We start from the raw sequence: 14,862 nt of genomic DNA on the forward strand, positions 1-14,862 counted from the left end.
GTAATAGGTATGTGACTAAATAGATAGTTTATCCTGATTTTTTTATCTTTTTAATTTTAACATTTTTAATTTTTTTATAAATTTAAACCAATTGATAAAAAATAATAAACTTGTTAAACTTGAATTTAATATAAAAATGTGTCACAATCATTTATTTTTCATTTAGGTGTCTAATTGTTTCAGTTAATATAAGTGTTTAACATCATAGACGTTACTATTTCAATTGTCTACTACGTCATAACAACCATTAAAAAATTTGTTAAAAATCAGTCTATTTTTTTATTTCCTTTAATTTTAGAAAATCATACATTTAAAAAAATTAATTTTTACTATTTTTTAAAAAATATCTCAAGATCTTAGATTTTGTTGCCGACCATCATCACCATCGGCAATCACTCACTCACTCACTCACTTGTTGGTCACTCATCAACCGACTACTCACCTACCAATTAGGATGGATGTGTGTAAGAATTTAGAGAAATAGGGATTTAGGTGTTGGGATTTTGAGTAATTCAAACTACGGATGACAATCGGCAACGGGTGGGTAGGCGATCGACAGCGACGGAGGACGATCTCAAGTGGAGTTGATAATTAAGAATTTTGAGACACTTTTGAGATCTTAAAAATATTTTAGGTTTTTTAAATAATGATAATTTATTAAATTTTTCTGGATAAAATTTTAAAAAATTTATAAATGTGCCACCCGTTGCATTTTGAGTGATTGAAAATATTCTTTTAATAGTATTTTTAAATAAAATTTTTAAAAATTTATTCCCTGTAATCATTTGTAAAAAGAAAAACAAAGGGAAAAAAGCATGCACGGATACTTGTAAATCTATTTTGCTGAAAAACAAGAGCAGGCACAAGGGACGACTGTCATACTACTCATGCATATGTATACATTATTACTATATTGCTCCGACTTCATTTTTTTTTCTTGTAATATCTCATTTCCAACAGTCCCATTGGTAAAGTTAGATGCATTTACTTGCCAGCAAATGCAGATCGTATTTGATCTCTTTGTCCAAATATAAACTTATCCTTTGGAGATAATGTCTTCCGCAGCATCTCTGAAATATAAATTTTGCTTGTTATGTATACTAAAAGAACTGACTTATCTAACACGCTAAACGCAGAAGAACTAGATCATTATGCACACTCAAAATGGGCTAAGAAAGATTATGAACTGCCTTATAATCACCCCAAACTATTAAAAATAAAGGCTCAAATTGAAAGCATAACCTACCTCGCTTCCTTTCCAGCTCTTGGTCGAGCTCTTCCTTCCACCTCCTTTGTCTCTCTGAAAAGCTCTTGCTGCAGTGCCGTTCGCAAGATTAGGGAATAGGACATGAAGCTTTACATTCAAGCCATAAGGCAAAACAGACCACAAAAAAGAATTAACAAACCTAGGACTAATAGTCTCCTGCTGGGCATTGAGCCCTTTCTATTCCCCAACAGGTGCCTGATTTTCTTGTAGAGTCCGATCAAGAACACCGGCAGTATTTGACAAAGGATTCTTATGACCCTTTGGGCTAACTATGTTGGCAGCATCAGCAACTGCCGAGAGTCTTCTGCTAGGCAGCCGCTTAGGTGACCTGCTTTTAGGATGTAAGCTCAAAATATTTTCACCTTTTGCAGTTCCAACAGAAGTTGGAAGACTACTGTTTCAATGTGTTGTAGAACTCTTCGTACAGAGGAGATTGCAGCTTCTTCAGTTCCACAGCCTGGTGAAATTATAATACAGAATTAGCTTCTCTCGTGCAGGACCTCAAGGCAAAGAAAACTAAAGAATAAATGAACCTATCAATCATCCGTAAAACAAAGATCACGGTAATTGTAAAAAAACGATATCTTTTCATCCAGAAAGGCTCTAATTTTTGTCTCTGTAACTTCATCATCATCATCAGCTGCTTGACTTTGGCTTAGCTCAAAACTTTGATCAAATTTGCATGGCCAGTCTTCAGTAGGTTCACACACGGGATTAAAACTCTGATGCAAATAAATAATTCCTCAATTTAATTCAAGCTAATTATAAAAATCAGATTTGAAGACTTCCAAGAACAGTTGGATTGCTTTGTTCAAGTTGGCAGATTCTAAAACAGAGCAGAACTTGACTGAAGCACCAAATTCAAGATCATCGTTGTCATCTATCCGACACATGCTATTGTCACAACTGTCTTCCCTCCAATAGGCTCCTGGTTCTGAGCAACTCAAACTACCCATTTCACAAACATCCTTTAAACCTATGCTTGTTGACATGATCCCAGAATTTATTCTGTGACATAAATATTTGTTACTACCATTATGTTCAAAACATGTATGAAAAATAAATATATAAACATTGCTCATGAAATTTGGACACATACGAGCTCTTCAAGTTATCCCCAGATGCAATCTCCAGATTTTCAGGTTCCTGATAGATTGATCAAGGTCAAAAGAATAGAAATATCATATAATAAAGCTTAATGCAATCAGACTTGTCATAATTGAGCTACAAACTGCATGTTCCTGATAGTTCCCAGTCAAAAAAGGGTGCTGCATTTATTTTGATGAAGACATTAAGTTATGTGAGAAGAATACTATATATGTAGTCATGTCCATGGCTAAATGTATGTATTACAACCGATATATGACTATTTTATGAAGAATTCAGGCAAAAGCTGGTCAATGATTTCAAATTACCATAAGTAAGTCTGATGCACTAGGTCTCAGTTCTGGTTCTCTGGCACCAAAAATAAGGGTTATTAAAAATAGAAATAATTAGGAAAAAAGTTCTTGTAGTTTACGCATGATTCAACTATTTCATTGACCACTCAAAGAAACAGAGAATGGTGGGGTACGGAAATATGGAACAACAAAAAAGATATCAAGAACATACTTTTGTAGGCACTTTAACTAGCCTCAATCGAGAGATGCTCAGGGATTGGTGGATGAGATTTAGTTGTCCCAATATGGAAGAGAGCAGCAACCTGAACGAAACACCAGGTCAGCCTTTAAAATGAGGAAAAATCTATCTTAATTCAATCTATAATAGGATTATTCTTATAGATCATTCTTATGATGGTCTTCTAACAGCTTTTGATACGTACCTCCTGATATTGTTGACTCCATGGAGGCTTTCCAGTAGCCATCTCAATTATAGTACCAACACTCCATATATCAGCAGAACTAAGAAAAGGAAGACCGAAGTAGATAAGCTATAATATCAGATACCATGGACTACAAGCATTAAATTTTAGTTCAACCCAAGAAAGTATTTACTGCATATGTATATATCTTAAGAATTTCTTGTAATGATTTATCATAAGTTGTTTCCATTGTTTTACCCATTCGTGTTCTAAAAAGGAATGAAAGAATTAAACAATACATGAAACAGAAAGGAATCATGATTTAGGTATATAACTTTCCTCCTCCAGTCTCGAGAGAAATTTGATAGTCTTTATCATTTATAAGCGTCAAGTTACATGAATTTCTTACAACCTATGTCCAGTTTGAAGAATAACTTCAGGAGCCATCCAATATGGAGTTCCCTGCATTGATTTGGCTCCGTTTATTGTAGCCTGAAGAAGTAGAAAACCATCACTCTAAATGAATAACTTTTAGGGCATGGATGGAAAAGAATGAAAAATGGTTTCCTTACCAACTCGACAACTTTTTTGGATGCACCGAAGTCTGCAAGTTTGATACACCCCTTGTTATCCACAAGAATGTTTGCTCCCTGAATAAAAGTACATCATATCAAACAGATGCGTGTAACAAGCAACGGTTTTTCAGTTAGAAACAAATGAAGTACCTTGATGTCTGTATGCACGATTCTGTATGATGAGATAAAAGATATTATGAGAATTATAAAATGTGCAATAATATAGTATGAGAAAGCGTAATAAAGAAAAGTGAAAATATGATAAGATGCTAAATGGTTGTGCTTGAATGATTAATAAATTATATTATAAAGACTAATTGGTTGAGTTTTAAAATTAGACATTTTAATTGTGATATGAAACAATATTAAATTATCCAGTGGTTGCCTAAAAATTGATGTCAATTGGAAATTAAAATATATCATTACGAATTTATGTTACTAAATAGTAGGATAATAAATGTTAAATTAGGAGTTTTAAAAGAAACAAAACTTTATCGGTCTTTAAACAATAAATACTATACAGAAACATACGACATTATTAACTTGTATTCAAATATGAATACGGGTTAAATGTGTTACAACTTAGTTCAGAGATCAGAGAAAAGATATATTCATTTTCTCTATAGTAACTTTTATTCATTCAATGAATGATCCTTTCTATATGCTTAATTTATCAATAAGGTTGACTTGCATTATAACTATATGTAAAAAAATTCAATCTTGATATGCATTATAACTATATGTAAAAAAATATTCGATCTTGATAAGTTTTGATTTAATTTAGTTTTCTAGGATCATTTTTTTTATTTTAAAAATCTGATTCAAGGAGGATCATATCGAATTTAATATAAAAAAATTGAAGTTTAGATCAATGTCAGATTTAGAGTAACGTACTACGCTAACCTGACTTGAGATATTTACAAAAGCATCATTACATATATGTTATAATATTTACGAAAATATCATTTGATATATATATGTATAGATATAATATTTATATTAACTTTATGTCATCTTTCCCTCTCTCCAGTTTCTTCTGCGACCCTTTTAGAAATTTCCCCAGTTTCTTCCTAATCATCTTTGGTTTGTTTTCTTGGATTATTTTTCTTTTACGTTTTCTTGTTCTTCCCATATTTATTTATTTTTCCTTTTTTATTTCAGGTAAAGATGTATATATTTAAGTATTTCACTTTTTTAAAATTTTGATATGATTTCAAAAAAAAATCGATTACGGAAAGCTCACATTTTAAGCAAAGAGAAGTTATATCATGAAAATTAAAAACATAAAAAATGTACTTTTTTTTTATTTTTGTCCTTTTCTAGATTCGTTTAAGATATCAAATTGTCTTCTTTTTTCTGTATTCATATTTTCTAAAGTTTATATTCATGAAATTTATTTTTTGAAATAGTAAATTTTAGCAAATATAAAATTATATGAGATTAAATTTATATTTTTTTACATCTCAGATATCGAGATAAGTTCATAGTGGATGCAAGCGTTTTACTCGGCACAAATCATCTCAGATGAAGCATATAACATTTCTAATCGGAGTCGAGACAATAAAAAATTCGACATGCTCAACCTTGTCGCCATCTCTAATTCGAACTCGATAGGCAAATTTTATAATCAAAGTCTCTTCTATATATATACTCGGCCCAACCTCCACTAGAAATGATCTATCAAAAAATTGCCATTTGGCGTATAATAGCATCTTCCAAATCATTCCCATCGGAGATTAGGTTTCGCGATTAATCCAGATCGATCTGCGTCGCACACTTAATTTTAATGGATGAGTCTTCTAACGAGAATTTTCTGCATACACAAAACTTGAATCTGAGACCTTGTTTAAGCGATATGAAGCTACTTATCACTTGAATCAACTCCATTAGTTCATCCTTGAAATTGAATATCTTATTAAAAATTGTTTTTATTTGATCCATATGAATTTTTATATTAAGTTAAGGTGATTACAAAATAGTATATGTTATAAATACTCTCAACCATTTGACGATGAACGCTCAATCACCTTGCTACAGTCGTTGGTACTCGAACTCGTAACCTTTAAGAACAACAACGATTATTTTAACCACTGAGATAAATTAGTTCGCGTGATCCATAAGAAATAATAGAAAAATGAAAAATCCCTTATGATAACAATGTCCATCTCTTCCGCTAGCCATGAAATAGAATTCTACTAGTCAATTTCTTTTTGCTTACCGATTAAATTATTTATTTATTTATTGGTTCAAGTTGCATCTTCTTCTTCATTTGATTTTTTTTTTGTGTGTTTTAAGAATATTTTCGCTCATTATCTCATATAGTTATACTCTTGTAATCGTTGATTAAAATAATTGATATGTTTTTATAGGATGATTTTAGTGACATATCCGCTTCTTATTAAGAGTAAATGTTTATCTTAAAATCTGATTTTTTTAATAATTATTTATTTTATTAATTATGTTTATGTTAAAATTTTATTTGTGTTCATCTCGTACAAAAATTTTATGTCATTAATAAAATTATTTTTGGGTTTACCATTGAATGGTCTACTTTCCAAAAATTAAAAATTCTGGTTGTGTTACTTAGAATTTAACCTTTATTATTATCTTAATAATAAATAATTTAGAATTTTTTAAAAAATGTAAATTCAATCCCATCTTATATTATATTAAATTAACTACATAATGATTATTTGTTCGTTTATTAATGTGTTTATTTAATCTGGTCAACTTAGATGAAGCTATGGCTACGGAGGAGATTTTCAAAATCCTGCTGTTTCAGCAACCACGTCGGAGATTGGTAGAGGTTGTGTTCCTTTTATGGTAAAATTGATGTTTAACGCTTCTTAAAACTATTATATTTTAAATTAATATAATGATGAAATTATATTTGGACCCCTCCAAAAATAATGATTTTATGTTTTGGATTTTTAAAATTATAAAATTTTAAATCAATACAATATCATAATAATTTTATATTGAAAATTTGTTTCGTTCCTCTAGAATTTTAATTCGCTCTCGACATAAAATATGACGTTCGTCCCTGATAATAAGGGACATTGTTCTTCGTAACGGATTTAAAATCGAGCACTTGTATTTAAATAATGTGTAAGGGATGTTGTTTTTAAACTGTATTTTATAAGTTAAGAAGAGACGAGTAAGGTAAAGCTCGTATTTTGTCATTGGAAAAAACAAATGAACGTGAGTCCACATTTTCACCTGCCAAGAAATTTTCGTTTATAATGATTAGTAATTTCTATTTTCGATAAACTTGTGAACAAATCAACTAAAACTCTTAACTTTCACTCAAATATTTTCGACAAAGCATCATGGAGAAGAGACATACACCCGTTTTTGTCCGAATTTTTTAAAATAATTTATTACTATTATTAGTCTTATTATTTATTATTATTATTATTATTAATATTTTTATATATTTGTTTTTTGCATGGCCCATTTCCAACTACCCAATAACCTCCACTACTCCACTAAACTCACAACCACACAACCACAAATAAATCACGTAGCAATTTGGGGTAGTGGGGAGCCACGTGAATAGGAGCTATTCTTCTCTCTTTGATTATAAAAAAGCCTCTGTGCTTTTAATATGGGGGACCTGAACAAAGCAAAAAACTGGAGGGGGGATTGAATCTCTGGATTTCTTTCAGGCACCAAACTACGCATTGCTCGTTTTCCTCGGGGAATATAAAGAGATGGGTAGCCAAGCCCTTGCAACTAATGATCGTACGAGGACATACTGGACACCTACAATGGAGCGGTATTTCATTGATCTTATGCTGGAACAGATGCAGAGAGGGAACGTGGATTATGTCTGATCGATCGTCAACCTCCTCACCGAGTGGCGGTTCCTCCTTCGCAACTGTTTTTCAAGTCAATTGCAACACTCTCTCGCTTGCCCTCTTCACCGACGCCACCAATTCCAAGGAACTCCTGGACTATATGCAAGCTGGGACACTTGATCCTGAAGTAGCATTTCTTAATGCATCACTTATCCAGATGTTTTTCCTGTTCTAGCTGCTGCACATAAGACGCTTATTTCCAAGTCGCGCGAGTCATTGACTACACGAACTCTCCATTCCAACTCGATTTAACGCTTCTCCTGATGAGATGAAAGCCGTGGAGAAGCTTATCGATGGAAAAGAGGAGATAAAAAATCATATTAGGAGGCAGAAAGCTTTGCTGCGAGAATTGATGGCTTTGATCCATACCAGGTATTTTTTTATTATTGTTCTGGAATTTGAATCTGCGTGGAGGAACCGAGGAGCGCAATATTGCTGTAATTTTAAATAATTTCCAGCTTTTGTTGTAGCTTGTGGAGTTTGATTTGATGACTTTGTTAATTAGATTCAAATATGAAACCCTTTACTACTTTCTTAACTGGAGTTGCTAAAGGATCTGTTAGACATATGGATTGTAATACTGTCAGTGGTCCTTTTTGAACAATATATTCATTTTAAGCTCATGGAGAAACTTGTTACTTATGCATTTCCCAAGAACTTTTGAAAGCATTGATTGATTTTTTGGATGTCGTTGGACTTTATTTTGCCTTAACACAGTTGATACACAGGAATCTCTCTCAAAATCATAAATTTCAAGCTGTTGGACTTGGAATTATGAGCTTCCAATTTAATATATACACACACACACACACGTATATTTTACAACTTATCTATGACGCATCTTCAAGAGTTTGTGTTTTGTCGAATTAAAATTTGTGTTTATTGATTCTTTGGTGATTACTGGTCTTCCATGTTTGTGGTTCAGATGGTGCAAGCATCGTGTTGTAGGTGTCAGTAAATACTTTATTTAATCGGATTAATCAATTAAATATATCAGATTTAATTTAATTTTTTTATTTATTTGATTTTAACGATTAAATTATATTTTTTTAAGTAATTTCTATTTTCTATTTCTTTTATTTTATCATCTAACATCTTCTCGACTTTTTCAGTATCAATTTCAATTGGTCAGAGGTAATTAATTCAAATTGAATTTTTAAATTTTAATTTTAATTTTCGCTATTAAGATAACCGAAAAATTAATTGGTACTGAAAGGGTGGTTCAAGGGTGTTAATCCTTCCTTGACCGTAACCGATTCCCGAACCTAATACATTTTTGGTAAACGCAGAGTGTCCGATCCACCTAAATATTTTTAAAATGATCGGTGACGACTCTAACCCGATTATTCAAGTTGAAACCTAATTCTGGGGCCCAACCGAAAGACGGTTCCGACAAATGTCTTATTTTTATGATCATAATCTCTTATTTATCAAAGAAATGTTTAACTTTGACCTTTTATTCTATATTAATGTTTTAATGCTCTTAATTTCCTAAGGAAATTGGATTTCAATGAGTGAAGGTCTTTTAAATTATATTTATAGAAAAGATAGCGTGAATAGGTTGGACTCGATTTCAAAAAAGAAAAAAATACTGTTAATATTCAGCATTTTAATTTTCTGAAAACAAAATCGTAATTTATTTATATATAAAAAACAATTTTATTTTTATGTAATAATTTTAAGTTTATTTCATAACTTAATTTTCATGAATAACTACATAAATCAATTTTGTTATAGAAAAGTAACCGGAAAATCAACCAAATTAGAGTTGGAAATAACTTCCTAAACCACCTTTATGGATCTCCACCCAACTAATTTTTTTTCTTTTAAAAAAATGATATATAATATTTTTAAGGCATGAATATTGTAAGATCCCAATTTAGGGGTTAGATTTTATTAATTTAAAGTATCGAATTAAAGTCGTAACAAGAGAAAAATTGAGGACCAAATTGAATTTTTTTTAAAGTTACAGCTCTATTTTGGAACTTGTGAAAAGTTTAGGGACTTAACCTTGAATTTTACCATTTCTTTTGTAAGAGAAAAATAAACCCCTATCGATCGAGAAAGCCAATCCTCAAAATTAAAACCTAAATCTCTAAACCCAAACTAAAACCTCACTGACCTCCCCAAATCTTCATAATCCGACCACCCTAGCTTACGCCACCACCTCTGTTAGGCTCGTCGTCGACCAGTGAGCAAAACCCCCAAACCCCCTTTCAAAATCGACATTGTTCGTTGTAAAACCCGCAGTGAAGTTTAGACGAAAACCACAAAATTCGTGCGAATTTCCGTGATTCTGGCCGATCTGATGACCATCTCGTCTCACTGCCCTGAGCACTAAACACCCCAGGTGTTTCCGCCCAAAACTCGACCGAGACCTCCACCTTCATCGTCGTTTTTTTCGATCGCAAGTTTGGTTTTAATTTCGCGTATTTTTGTCTCGATTTTAGAGTTATTTTTGGTGGTTTGTAAATGTTGTTTTGGAGCTCTCGGAATTGATCGCCAGAACTGCACTCGTCACCGTCGTCAAGCGCCACCACGCGTTGCAGCATGCACGTGGGGCTTGTTTCCAGCTCTAGTTTCATCTAGAATCGGTCCAGTCGATCTAGATCGGTCTGAACCAGCCCAGCCCGACCCGACCCAGGTATGTTTGACCCGAATTAAGTCAACCCGACCCTACCCGTTAACCATTAATCGATCTAACTGTTGACTTTGACATATCTGACCGTTGACTTTTACTTTGACCCAAAAAGTCAAATTTTTTGAAAAGTCTTATTTTATGTTTTTTTACATCCTGAGTCCGAATCTGAAGTCCATTTTGCCAAATTCTCACTAGGTAAGTCGTTTTTAAGTGTTTTACCTTCGGATTCAATTTGACTTTTCAATTAAGTTCAATTTCTGACATAAATTCATTTGCTATGTATCCGAGCAATTATTGGACGTGGAATTAAAGTTCGAATGCGATCGAATGGTGTTTAAATGGGTTATTGATATGGCTCGTAAATCGAGGTAATAATTATTACCTTCTTGCATGCTTTAAGGAACACGTTGGTATGGGTTGCATGCATAAATATTATTGATCATTTAAGTATAGTTAATTATTTCTAGACTCGAATCGGTTATGGTGTGAAGTTAGTAAATTGAATATGACTCTGATGACTCGTATAAGGAATTGGAACCGATAGGAATTAAATTACAAGTTTTGTGATTAAGTGGTAAAACAATCAACCTCAAGATTTGTAAATTCTGTTTTATCTCTTTAAAGGTTAAATGCCAAAGGTATTCGGATGAGAAATTATGGCAATACTTTGGTAGGGTAAAATTTCGAAAATGCCCTTTTGGGTAAATTTACGAAAATACCCTTATGTTGTAAAAAAAACTATAAATTATCCCTGAAAGTGAAAAAATAACTCCGAAAAGATATATTGATTCGATGAAACTACTGATGTACATGGAAAATGCTAGTTTTGCTTAAAAATTTTGGATAACCGATTTCTAACCTCCAATATGGCAAAAGGTTTAGAATTTATGGTTTTTGGACAAAACCACCTGATAAATAAATTACTAAAATGATTAATACATTTGAATAAAAGAAATTAATTGAATACATTTGAATTATAAAATGACCAAAATGCCCCTAGAGTGTAAATGACCTAAGGTGGCGTTTGGTTCGCAGGAATCCCTTGGAATTAGGGGGAATTGGAATCCAATTTCATCACTTCCCCATGTTTGGTTCAAGTTTTCAAAGGGAATTGAAATCCTAAATGACTTCAACTTTCCATCAAGGGAGGGAAAGTAAATTTCATCCATAACATGAGAGAATTAAAATCCTTTTGAGGAGGGAATGTGAAATTTGACCATAATACCCTCATCATTATTTTCCATATATTTAATTTTTATTTTTATTATTTTATTTGTCTGACCTTTGGTAAGGAGAACTGACTTGTCTTGCTCCACACTGCTCTTTACTCTCCTCACTTCGGTAACCTACGTGTGAAACAATCACACGCTAAGTCGATGACTTAGTGAGGCAATAAACATAAAATATAACTATAGCTTGTAATCATGCATGAACAATTACTACTATCACTCATACCCTTATTCATGTAACAAATCCCTATAACACATATGCAATATATATTATTACATATAAAAACATATACACACATATATTCATCACTCATCATTTCCATCATTAGCCTTATTTCATTAACAATATTATTATCGTTTATATCACTTAATACATATCCTCTTATACCTAGCATTTTAACCAACATTTTCCTCATTTAATCATACAATCCACATATCATCATATAAATCATATAATACCATTCATATCACAAAAGCATACAAATCATATGTAATATATTTGTTGTTTTTCTTATTAACCCATGTACACTTGTGAGAACTATAGATATGTGAGTCTATAGAGGTTGTGCACTAATGTTGTCACCACAGCTCGTATAAATGCACTAAAGTGCCACGTAGAATTACACCGTAGTGCCGCGTAGAAATGCACTGAAGTGCCATATAAGGTTGTCCCTAAGGACCACGTAGAAAATTCTTTAAGAATCATATACATATGCCAAAGATCAAGTATGTGTCTCAAAAGACCTCACACATGTTCCAAAGAATACATATATGTCCCGAAGGACCGCGTAGACCTCAACTCTTGGCATGCCAACTATACCCTAACTCTCATGACATAACATGGGCGTCATCATTTATGTCATTTCACATTTTCACATAAACACGTAATTCACTTTCACATAGCACGTAGATTATGTCACATAAGTTTAATCACATATACGTATAAACACGTAAATCACTTTCACATATCACGTAGCTGATATCCACTTTTCATATTATTTCACATTTCTTGTCACATTGCTTACATCTTATTTTTATATCTTATCCTATATATATATATATATATATATATATATATATATTCACATGTTCATACAATCCATCATTTCATCATCTAAATGTGTATTCATATAATTCATCTTCCTATATATATATATATATCATTTTTCCTATACTTATATTCACATCATTTATATTCTCCTTCTCATAATCTCATATGTCATGATTAATAGCTTATATCATATATGTATAAAATAACTTATCTTATATCATATAGCTTATACCTCATTCTATGATATTCACCTAGATCATATCATATCTGTCACACTCATAAACATATGTCACTTCTATTATTTCATTTATATACTAATCTAATTTATTTACCTAATTCAATTCATATAGTACTTATAACTTTCTAATATGACTACGTAGATTTCCATCATACAACCCATATATCATAATTTTATTTAAGCATATGTATATTTCCCATAAAACTCATCTTATATGTTCCTATTATCACTTATGTTCAAGTCTCATATCATCATATATGTCAATATTATCTATCTTGTTTCAATTCTCATTCAATGATATAATTCTATTTTACTATTTCACATAAATGCTCATACTACTATTCACTTACCCAACTCACATTCTTATTGTTTATATAACATTTACACTTGATTACTTCATTCCCATCATTTCTTCTAAACTCGCTTTTTACCATATTCCCATACTATTACCTAATTTATCCCATATCATGTATTCGCGTAATCTTATATTCCATTTCTATATATCTCAAAGATTTTATCACATAACTTCTCTTTTATATTCATATAATTTCTTATCATATCATCATAACATAACATATATTCACATCAACCATGAAATACATATACAATAACATGTCAACACATACCATAACATATAACTCAGACACTCATAACAAACACATGTTCATGTTCATACTTCATGCACAATACTATAGAAATTAGACTTGTCGCAAGTCTTATTCCCCATTAAACATCATATATAAAATAATACGCACTCACCTTGGCCTCACTAAGTTCCAATCTCTTTTTATAATTTCCTCTCTTGTGATCGAATCATAACTTGATAATCGCTCCGGGACTTGTTCGTGCTCGATATCTATATAATCATATATTGATACATGTTAGTATCCAATTGATATACACTAATCTATCATTTCTTAGACCAAAAGAAAGGTATAATTCTATTTCCCTTGAAGTGCATCGATGCATTCTACAGTGTATCGATGCATCCCTTAACATGTGCATCGATGCACTCCTTATGCATCGATGCATTAATTGCATTCGATGTTTCCATTTTTAATGGGTGCATCGATGCACTTCCTGTGCATCGATACACTCTGAACAATTTCTGGAAATTTACCCTTGATGCATCGGTGCACCTTGAATGTGCATCGATGCACATAGCCCATAATTCATTTTTAAGCCCGAAAATCTACTCAAATCAACTCAAATGCTTCATCTTTCAACCCCTTTCATGTTCTCAACTCATATACACATGCTTAAACCAATTTATATCCATATAAACCATCTTTAGCTTCAAAATTATATTCCTCATATGTAACTCAAGAATTAAACCAACTTTGGAATATGTTTTAATTCCAATTCTATGGCTTCTAACTTCTTAATTAGACCATTGACAAGTCTAATTTAACTTCTAACTCTAGTTATAAACTCTATTTCAAGATTTCACCCAAGAACCTCAAATCTTTAATCCCTCCTAACTCCATCATACTTTGATTTTAAGATAACTTAAGCTTTCCTTAAGCTTAGTTATCATATAATAATCATAAACCAACTTTTATTTCAACAAATAATCAACTAACCACAAAACTCACCTTTGCCATGGTGACTCGCGGCTGAAGAATAAGAAGAGAACTCTGGAAGTTTATTTTGCCTTCTTTTCTCTTCCACGTGGCTTCTTTATCTAATAAAGGAAAATAAAAATCTTCCATGTCAAATGACTATTTTACCCTTTACTCCATTCAATAATTACTAAATAACCTTCATCATATTTCTAATAAATCATTGAACTATTCAATTATCCCACTTTAATCACCAATTCTTAAAATTTTACAATTTGGTCACTAACCCGGTATTGAGGATGTTACAACATGAATCTATGAATACATGTTTAAGTGTTATATACATTGTTATTCATGAACTATGTGGTACATGTTATCTTATGTGATAATGATCTATGGGAATATATGATAACAAGGTATAAGTTATATGAATTAGATCTATGTGAATACATGTTTGTATGGTATCCTATGCGAACTGATATAAATGACCTATGTGAGTAAATGAAAAAGTGAGATAAACTCAATAACATTGACCTATGTGATTACAAGAGATATGATATAAGCTATGTGACTATGAGCTATATCAGTACATGTCTATGTGATGATCTATGTGACTATGTGAAAATGTGATATAATCT

At 31.8% G+C, this 14,862-nt stretch overlaps 1 pseudogene; it reads right to left on the reverse strand.

Annotated features, from left to right (window-relative positions):
- Positions 1–984: 984 nt before the first annotated feature.
- On the reverse strand, positions 985–9,893 carry LOC120126197 (annotated as a pseudogene).
- Between the last annotated feature and the right edge of the window lie 4,969 nt (positions 9,894–14,862).

This window comes from Hibiscus syriacus, unplaced genomic scaffold (genome assembly GCF_006381635.1).
Source record: "Hibiscus syriacus cultivar Baekdansim isolate YM2019G1 unplaced genomic scaffold, ASM638163v2 tig00110450_pilon, whole genome shotgun sequence".
Lineage (NCBI taxonomy): Eukaryota > Viridiplantae > Streptophyta > Magnoliopsida > Malvales > Malvaceae > Hibiscus > Hibiscus syriacus.